The sequence below is a fragment of the Pistacia vera genome, unplaced genomic scaffold, assembly GCF_008641045.1.
Source record: "Pistacia vera cultivar Batoury unplaced genomic scaffold, PisVer_v2 Contig522, whole genome shotgun sequence".
NCBI lineage: Eukaryota > Viridiplantae > Streptophyta > Magnoliopsida > Sapindales > Anacardiaceae > Pistacia > Pistacia vera.
In genome coordinates, this window is record NW_022196360.1 from 443935 (window position 1) to 454527 (window position 10593).

At 34.1% G+C, this 10593-nt stretch overlaps 1 pseudogene; it reads left to right on the plus strand.

The window, feature by feature from the left end:
- Positions 1 to 5931: 5931 nt before the first annotated feature.
- On the plus strand, positions 5932 to 9010 carry LOC116106798 (annotated as a pseudogene).
- The last annotated feature ends 1583 nt before the right edge of the window (positions 9011 to 10593 follow it).

The window sequence follows — 10593 nt, forward strand, 5'->3', positions numbered from 1 at the left end:
TGAAACAATCTCCGAGGCAGTGGTACAAGCAATTTGATAGGTTTATGATGGGTCAAAAGTACACAAGAAGCAAATTTGACAACTTTGTGTATTTTCAAAGGCTACAAAGTGATACTCTCATTTATCTACTCTTATATGTTGATGATATGTTGATTGCTTCAAAGAATGTAGAAGAAATTGAGAAGTCAAAGGCTCAACTAAATCAAGAATTTGAGATGAAGGATTTAGGGGAAACCAAGAAGATTCTCGGTATGGAGATAATTAAAGACAGAGGAAATGGCAAGTTTTGTTTGACACTAAAGCAGTATCTAAAGAAGGTCTTACAACGTTTTGGCATAACTGAAATGACAAAACCTGTAAGTACTCCACTTGCTCCTCATATAAAGCTTAGTGCATGAAGTAGGGTTGTGTAAAAAAAACCGTTAACCGAACCGAACCGAACTGAACCTGGAAAATCGGGTACTCGAAAATTTGGGTCGGTTTCGGGTAATTATACCTTGATACTTGAATTTTCGGTTCGGGTATCGGTTATTTACTTTAAGATAACTGGGTACCCAGTAACCGGTTTTATTAAAAAATAAAAAAATAAAAAAAATGCAGACTTTCAATTTTCAAAGGCAAAACCGCAAAAGCCCCAAATCCTTTACGCCCTAAAACTTTAGCCCGTCACTGCATCAAGCACTCAAGTCCCGCACACAGGCGCATAGCCGCACTCAAACTCATCTCTCTTACTCTCAAATTCTCCAGTCTGCATCTGCACCGCACAGTCGCACTCATCTCTCTCACTCTCAAATTCTCCAGTCTGCATCTGCACCGCACAGTCGCACTCATCTCTCTCACTCTCAAATTCTCCAGTCTGCATCTGCAGTCTCCACTCTCCACTAAAGTCTAAAAATTCTCCACTAATCCACTGAATTTTTCTTCTTGAGACTGCAAATTATTGGGCTTCATTTTGCTCCAGCTCCATCACCTTTCTGATCCATTGTGACTAAGAACGAATAAGATTGACACACATGAATTTCAAAGCTGGTATAATTATGCTGTGTAATTTTAATCAAATTCGGGTCACAAATCGGATACCTGGTTTGTGACCCGAATTTTCGGGTACCCACAAAACCGGGTATTCTAAAAACTGGTTTGGTTTGCGGGTACCTTTTTAGGGGTACTCGAATATTCGAGTACCCGGTTTTTGGTCAAAACCGGAGCGAGTACTCGGTTTTGCACAGCCCTAACATGAAGAATGAGAGTATATGTCAAAGGTTCCGTATTGAAATGCGATAGGTAGCTTGAAATATTCAATGGTGTGTGCTAGGCCCGACATTTCACATGCAGTTGGAATTGTGAGCAGGTATATGCATGATCCTGGTAAAGGACATTGGCAAGTTGTGAAATGGATTTTACGGTATATTAGAGGTACTGTAAACATTGGTTTGGTTTTCGAGTGGGATGAAAATCTTAGTCAATTTGTTGTTGGTTGTGTTGATTCTGATTATGCTGGTGATTTGGATAAGCGTTGGTCAACTACTGGATATGTATTTACTCTTGCTAGAGCTCCAGTAAGTTGGAAATCTTCTTTATAGTCTACAGTTGCTTTGTCTACCACAGAGGCAGAATATATGACAATTACAGAGGCTGTAAAGGAAGGTATTTGGTTACAAGGGATGTTGGATGAATTGAAAATTAGTAAGAAGAAGATCACTATCTATTTTGATAGTCAGAGTGTTATTCACTTAGTAAATAATCTAGTATTCCACATTCACACCAACCATATAGATGTTCGTTACCACTTTGTGCGGGAAATCATTAATGAAGGAAGAATCTCATTAGAGAAGATTGAGACTGTTGAGAATCCTACAGATATTTTAATGAAAGTAGTGACAGTGATCAAGTTCAATCACTATTTGAACTTGATCAACATCCTGCAAGCTTGACTGTGTCATTTGGCGTATTTGAAGGTGTTGTAAAATTTGTCAAAAGAATACAAAACTTTGAAGGTTTGCTAATTCGCCAAGGTGGAGATTTGTTGGAAAAATGGCTCATTTAGCAAAATCCCACATGGGGTAGAAGTGAAAATGGAGAAAGGTTTAGGGACTTATATAAAATAGGCCAAAGGTTAGTATGTCCCACATTGTGTAAGAATGAAAGTGGGGAAACTTTTGGGGCTTATATATAAGGACCCAAGCCATAGTTATAAGTATCCCAAATTGTATTTCCATTACACCCTTCTTGTATAGGGTTATTTCATTAAAGACCCTTTAGTTGAAAAGTTTTGTTGTATCTCCCCTTTATTTTGGATAATTGTTTTTATGCCCATATAGTTTGGGTATTTGTGGTATTGCCCAAAAAATTGTAATATTCTTTGGAGATAGTGAAGTTTTCTTTTGCAGCGTTCGAGGATGCAGGTTATAATACCGAACCTCGTTAATTTATGATATTCTTTATTTTTGCATTTCACTTTGGCCATTTATTTCTGCTTTAGTAGTTGTTATTATTATATTTAAATAGCTAGCATCGAGTTTATGTTTCCATTACATAAGAAGGAGAAAAATGGAGATACAACAAAACTTTTCAACTAAAGGGTTTTTAATGAAAGAACCCTATACAAGAGGAGTATAATGGAAATACAATTTAGGATGCTTATAACTATAGCTTGGGTCTTTATATATAGGCCTCAAAAGTTTCCCCACTTTCATTCCTAAGCAATGTGGGACATACTAACCTTTGGCCAATTTCATATAAGTCCTTAAACATTTCTCTATTTTCACTTCTACCCCATGTAGGATTTTACTAAATGAGCCATTTTTCTAACAAATCTCCACGTTGGTGAATTAGCAAACCTTCAAAGTTTTGTATTTTTCTGACAAATCTCCACGTTGGCACAGTGAAGCTCGTAGGATGTTGATGAAGTTCAAACAGTGATTGAACTTGATCATTGTCACTACTTTTGTTAAAATATCAGCAATCGTAATCTTCTCTAATGAGATTCTTCCTTCATTAATGATTTCTCGCCCAAAGTGGTAACGAACATCTATATGCTTAGTGCGAATGTGGAATACTGGATTCTTTGCTAAGTGAATAACACTCTGACTGTCAGAACAGATAGTGATCTTCCCCTAACTAATTTTCAATTTATCCAATAGCCCTTGTAACCAAATAGCTTCCTTTACAGCCTTTGTAACTGCCATATATTATGCCTCTGTAGTAGACGAAGCAACTATAGACTACAAAGAAGATTTCTAATTTATTGGAGCTCTAGCAAAAGTAAATACATATCTAGTAGTTGACCGACGCTTATCCAAATCACCAGCATAATCAGAATCAACATAGCCAGCAGCAAATTGACTAAGATTTTCATCTCGCTCAAAAACCAAACAAATGATCTTAAATCCTTTTGGTTGAGTCATGTAGATTTCCTCTTCCAAGTCACTATGTAGAAACGCAGTTTTCACATCAAGTTGAACTAGTTTAAGATTCATCTGAGCTACCAAGGCCAACAAAATTCTAATGGAAGAATGCTTTACAACTGGAGAAAATACCTCATTGAAATCTATTCCTTCTTTTTGAGAGTAGCCTTTTGCCACCAACTTTGTCTTGTATCGGATGTCTTTCAAATTCGAAAATCCTTCTTTCTTTGCATATACCCATTTGCATCAAATTGCCTTCTTATTCCTTGGTTATTGAACTACCTCTCAAGTTTTATTCTTATGGAGAGATTTCATCTCTTCTTTCATAGTTTTCTTCCACTTACTATTTTCGGAACTGCTAGCTACTTCATTATGAGTGGAAGGAACTTTACCATCTTCAATTGGGAGTGTATAGGCCACCGTATCAGCAAAACGAGTAGGCTTGCGAATTTCTCGTCTTAGCCTATTAACGACAATAGATTCTTGTTAAGGTTCTCGGGAAGAATCCTCTTCTTCATCTCCAATAAACTCTTCTATTGTAGGAGTTTCATTTCTAGCTGGGCTAACTGATGTTATTTCAAACTCCACCTGTTGCCGAGTATGCTCTACTTGCTGCGGAGTACTATTAACCTCCATCTAGTTTGCTGTTTTCTTTTCTAACATAGAAGACTCATCAAATGTCACATCCTTACTAAACAGTATTTTCTTCGAACTTGGACATTAAAGACGATATCCTTTCACACTTGAGGTAATCCCCATGAATGTTGTTTTCTTTGCTTTAGTATCTAACTTAGACTCTTTCACATGATAATAAACAGTGGAACTAAAAACATGTAAAAAGTCATAATCAGAAAAAGGTTTTTCAGACCATACCTCAATCGACGTCTCGCTTTCAATTGCAGCTGACGGTAAACGATTAATGAGATGACACGCATATATAATTGCCTTGGCCCAAAACTCTTTGCCTAACCCAGAAGTGAACAACGTACATCGAACTTTCTCCAGCATAGTTCAATTCATGCGTTTGCCACCCCATTCAGCTGTGGTGTATTTTTTTACTGTAAAGTGACGTATTATACCTTCATCTTGACAGATTTTCATAAACGGATCACTACGATACTCCCCACCATTATCTGTACGTAATTGCTTGATTTTTCTGCTAGTCTGTGTTTCAATCATCTTTTTCCATTTAAGGAAAACACTAAATACATCATCTTTAGTTTTTATCGCATATACCCAAACTCTTCTGGAAAAATAATCTATAAAAATGACAAATTAGTGCATACCTCCCAAAGATGTTTTGATAGGTACCCATACATCAGAATGAACATAATCCAAAATATCCTTAATATTATGGATTGTGGTGCCGAATTTCACTTTTGTCTGTTTTCCTAGAACACAATGCTCACAGAAATCCAGCTTACAGGTCTTTGCACCTTTCAAAAAGCCTTGATTCACAAAATTAAGTAAGATTTTTTCACCTGCATGCCCCAAACGCATATGCCACAGCTTGAGCATTTCTGAATCTGCATCCTTCTGTGCAACTACAACTGTCGTTTCAATAACGTACTACCATTATAGTAATACAAGTTGTTTCTCCTTGTGCCTTTCATTACCACAAGAGCGCTTGAAGAAACCTTTAGAATTCCATCTTGCATATTTATCGTGAAGCCTTTAGATTCCAAGGCTCCCAAAGAGATGTGATTCTTTTTCAACTTCGGTACATAGCGAACATCTGTCAGCGTTCTAGTTGAGCCATCATGATTCTTCAACTGAATTGAACCTATCCTAGTTGTTTTACAAGCATCATCATTGCCCATATAAACAACTCCACCATCAAGTTCTTCAAAATTAAAGAACCACTCCTTGTGAGAACACATATCATAGGTACAACCTGAATTCATAATCCACTCATTTGATCTAGAGGTGAATAGTAGGCTAACTAGAAAGAAATTTGAGTCATCTTCTTCATGCTCAACAACGTATGCATCAGAAACAACTTTGCCCTCTTTCTTTTGCAACTTTGGACAATCTTCCTTCCAATGCCCTTTCTCACGACAAAAGGCACATTGATCCCTATTGAGTTTTCGCTTCGAACGAGATCTTCCCCTTCTCTCCTTCTTACGACTTTGACTCCGTCCTCTTGCTACAAGTGCTTCTGCTGACTCATCTCTATTCTCCTTCTGCTCCTTTTTCCGAATTTCGTGATTGGATAAAGCAGAACAAACTTCTTCAAAAGACAATTTTTCTTTCGCATGAAGAAGTGTAATACTAAGATGATCCAACTCATCTGGAAGAGATCCAATCAACAACATAGCTTTATGTTCATCTTTGAATGTTTCATCTAAATTTAACAAATCAGCAATTAATCTGTTAAATGTATTAATATGGCTATTGATATTCGTAATTGGTTTCAACTTAAGACAAAACAATCTTTTCATCAAATAGAGCCGATTCTCATTACTTCTTTTCATGTATTTGTTTTCTAACGCCTTCCATAACTTACTGGCAAACATCTATTTCATGAATGGATATTTCTGCTCTCTACAAAGACATGAGCGAATCATCCCTCAAGCTTTTAGATTCAACCTCACCTAGTCTTTCTCATAGATATCTTCTGGTTTTTTTCTCCTCTACAACGATATCTAGATCCTACTGATACAAGCTATCCATTACCTCACTCTGCCACAAGCCAAAATTATTTCGACCATCAAATTTTTCAACATTAATTTTTGCATTTGTAACCGTTATCATCTTTATTGGCACGGATAGTGGTTCGGCGGTGATGCCTCGAACGATGATGTCATTTATGCCTTATTCAATTGGCTTAGTAAACAAAGTTCCCAATAACCAAGCTCCACAAATTATTATATTCAGTAGCTAACCAACAAATCAACTATAGCCCAAGGTAGTAGTAATCGTTGAAATGATTAAATACACACTAAGAAAATTCCTAGAAAATAATGGATGGATCACAAACGGTCCCACTTAAAATCCAGTCTCCTTAGACTCTTATCATCTTGTTGACAGAATTTTCCTAGATATGCATATAACCAAACAAATAACTACTTACTGTCCTAAACCTAGGCTCTGATACTACTTGTTATGCAGTGAAAACATAAACTCAATGCTAGCTATTTAAATATAATAATAACAACTACTAAAGCAGAAATAAATGGCCAAAATTAAATGCAAAAATAAAGAATACTAGGAATCTCCCTTTGTTTTGGGTAATTGTTTTTATGCCCATATAGTTTGGGTATTTGTAGTATTGCCCAAAAAGTTGTAATATTCTTTGGAGATAGTAGAGTTTTCTTTTGCAACGCTTGAGAACGTAGGTTACAGCCATTGGTGAGGCAGCAACAGGTGTGTTTTTCCTCTCTACCTTGACATTTAACCCTTTTTTGCCCTATTATCTCAGCAATAGAAATCCTGGACTGCTACCTCATATAATTCTGTCATATTAAATGAAAAAATTACTGAATTACGAGTGCATTTTATTATAATGTTCAAATTTGTAATAAAAACAAATAGCATACAGGGGAATTTTCCTTTATTAAAAATTTTCTCATGAGCTGCTGTAGAATTGTTGATAAAATATTAGATCTGATATATAAGAACTAACAGTTCAGCTCCAACATCTGGAGAAGTAACTAATTACACATTGCAAAAATAAGATTGTATTTCTTATTGTCTAACAGATAAATTACTGAGATATGTGTTGGCACGTTAATTACTGCCAAGACCTTCATTCTTTGACAAATTACATTTATTTATGAGTTCATCTAGTTCATGTTTGTAGTATGTTTTTTCCATTTCAAATTTGCATATTGCATGAAAATGTAAAGGTAACTAATCTACTTGTATTCTAATAGTGATGAGCTTGGGAGGAGCTTCAACAGAAGAGGATGGGGAACTAATTTCTAAACTGTTTGGATCAGTAGGCAAGGTATGGCGGGCTGATGATAAATTTTTTGATGGAATCACTGGTTTGAGGTATATGGTCTCCCATTTTATAATCTCAGTATCTTGGAATATTCTCTCATATAATAATTGCCCACGAGGACTAGTTTCATTATTTACCATACTGAGGTTCCTGGGTCCATGGGCAAGAATAAGTCCTACTAATATGTTTTTCTATTAATGCATCTGTTTCTGGACAAATAGAGTTGGCTGGTTGTTTTAATCAAACATTTTTTTTAGTATAAATTTTCAGTGGCAGCGGTCCAGCATATATTTTCTTGGAAATTGAAGCTCTAGCTGATGGTGGAGTGCTGCAGGTGTACCACGAGAACTTGCGCTAGTTCTAGCATCACAAACTGTAAGTTAGTGATACCAATTTCTTCCATTCACTACTTTTATGAGCTATGTAATAGGAGATAACATTCTTCTAGTGTTATTTATCTTATCTAAACATATATAGTACACAGCTACCACCTAGTTATTATTTGTATTGGTTGCAATAAAGACTACTATCATTATTGAGGAAGTGGCAAGAATTTAGGGCTTGTTATTTAAATTTGGGTGTAATTTTTTCTGTTTTGCGAGAACTAGAGATACAAACATTTTTCAGATAACACATTTAGTTGAAAAAGAAACAAAGTCCTTATTCTAGTTTCCCATAGTTTTGAAAACTGAACAATTTTTAGGTATTATATTAAATCTGTTGTTCGATATAAGACATTGATAAACAACTCAAATTTAGATTGTAATTTATTTTTAAAAAAATTGTTTTCGGATGTTGAATCAAATGCAATGTAAATGTTATGCTCATGGTACAATGTAATTGCTCCTTAGATTTGTGGTTGTAAGTATTGGTTTTGACTAAAGGAGATTATGGGAATGAGTTGGGTGCTATGGTGTGGATAGATTTGTAGTATGAGTCTACAAGTGAAATTCTGCACTATTTACACTGTTTTGCTGGATCGTTATCTGATGTTGGTTACTGAAAATTTTTACAAGTAAAGAATTATACAAAGCTTCATTTCCACGCTCACCAGTATAGGAGTAGATTTACATGAAAGAAATTATCTATAGAGAACTGTCACAATTCCTCTTTAGATGAAAAAAAATGATGAAGTTACACTGCAACTTGAAATAACTGTGTTCAATAGTTTTTCTCATATCTTAGAACCGTCTCTTATCTCTTCAGGCTTGAGTATTAGTGAAAATGAAGTGATTTTTCATTGTTTTCTCTTCAATCTTATATTTCTGGGTTTATGTATTTTTCAGTTTCTTGCATATTTCATGTAATTGTTTTCTTAAGCTTCAGCATTATTAGTTTATTTCAAATTCATTTTGCACAGCCAACTAAACTATATCTCCTGCAGGTGTTGGGAGCAGCATCAATGGTGACTAAATATGGGAAGCATCCAGGTCAGCTTAAAGATGACGTTGCTTCACCTGGTGGGACTACTATAGCTGGTGTTCATGAATTGGAGAAGGGTGGACTTCGTGGGAATGCTGTTGTTGCTGCTGCTAAGCGCAGCCGACAGCTGTCCTAGAGCTAGCTAATTTCATTGTGATTTTGTTCTCTTATTCTTAGTTCGAAAATTTGACCAAGTTTTAAACACCTATAATAATGAATAAAGGTCAGAGGAAATAGCTTCGGGTTGTATGTTTCACTTATTTATATATTTATTGGTTTTTGAGATGATAGATTTCCTTATAGAAGATTTATTTCTGTACCTTTCTCTCATATATGACAAAGTAAAGGAAGTTCTTATATGACTGCTTTTTGCCTTTGCCTTGCTTTGAGTTGGCATTGCCATTGGAATGCCCCCAGCTTGATTCTACAACCCACATGTTACATGACTCAGAAAAGGGAACCTAGTAAGATATGTTATTCAAGTAAAGTGTCTATGGTCAGGGGGGTAAGGCGAGAATACTAGAGGGTTTCGATAATGGCGTTTTGTCAGACTTGTAAGGTTTTGATATTGAAGATGAGACTTGTGACACAAGAACATAAGTTTAGTAAATGTGACATTGCATAATCGTACAACTTCTATGTTAGATAGGGGTGAGCATGGGTAGCGAATAGAATCAGAACCTACGAGTAGAACAGGAACCGAAATCAAAACTTACCTGAAATCGACACTATAGGAGTAGGTTTTGGTTCCATTTTTTTGGAACTGATACTATGCGGCTCCGGTTCCTACATGTGGAGGAATCGGAACAAGAACCTGGAAAAAAGAACCTGTAGCAGGTACCCGGCTTGGAGCCTGCAGCGGGTACCTGACTCGGAACTTGCAGCGAGTATCCGGTTTAGAACCTGTTTTGGAACCTAGGCTGAAAAAATATATGTGAAGAATGGGGGGTTTATTGTAATTTTACATATAAAAAAATTTAAAATGGAAAAGTTCAAGTTTTTACAATAACCTAATTAAATAAATATACAATTATATTTATTACATATAAATTATACCATATTAAAAACTTTAATACATTATTATATATTAATATTAAAGTTTTGATTAATTAAGTGTATAATTGGAATTAGGACAAATTAAAAGTGTTTTAATGTTATAAAAAGAATTATTTTTGAATAAAATAGTATATTCGATTGAATAATAATATACTATTTAGTTATTTACTTCAATTATCAAGTTCTAAGTATATCGGTAGTAAATTAGTAATTAATTAATTATTTATGATATATTGATAAACATTAATACATTACTAGTTAAATGATTACTTAATCAATTATAACATTATATTATAGTTAAATGATTATTTAATTAATTATGAGTTTATAACATTACATTAATAATTTATTACATTATTTAATTAAATAATTAGAAAATTAATTAATTATAACATTACGTTATAGATTTATAGTATAATTACTTAATTAATTATAACATTATATTATAAACAAATCATTACTTAATTAATCATAACATTCCATTATAATTATTAGTACAATACTTAATTAAATGATTAGAAATTTAATTAATTATAATATTATATTAAATATTTATAGTATGATTACTTAATTCATTATAACACTATATTATAATATGATCACATAATTAATTATAACATTACATAATTAAATAATTACTTAATTAATTATGATATTATATTATAAACATTAGTAATTTACTACATTAGTACAATACTTAATTGAATGATTAGAAATTTAATTAATTATAACATTATATTATAAATTTATAGTATGACTACATAA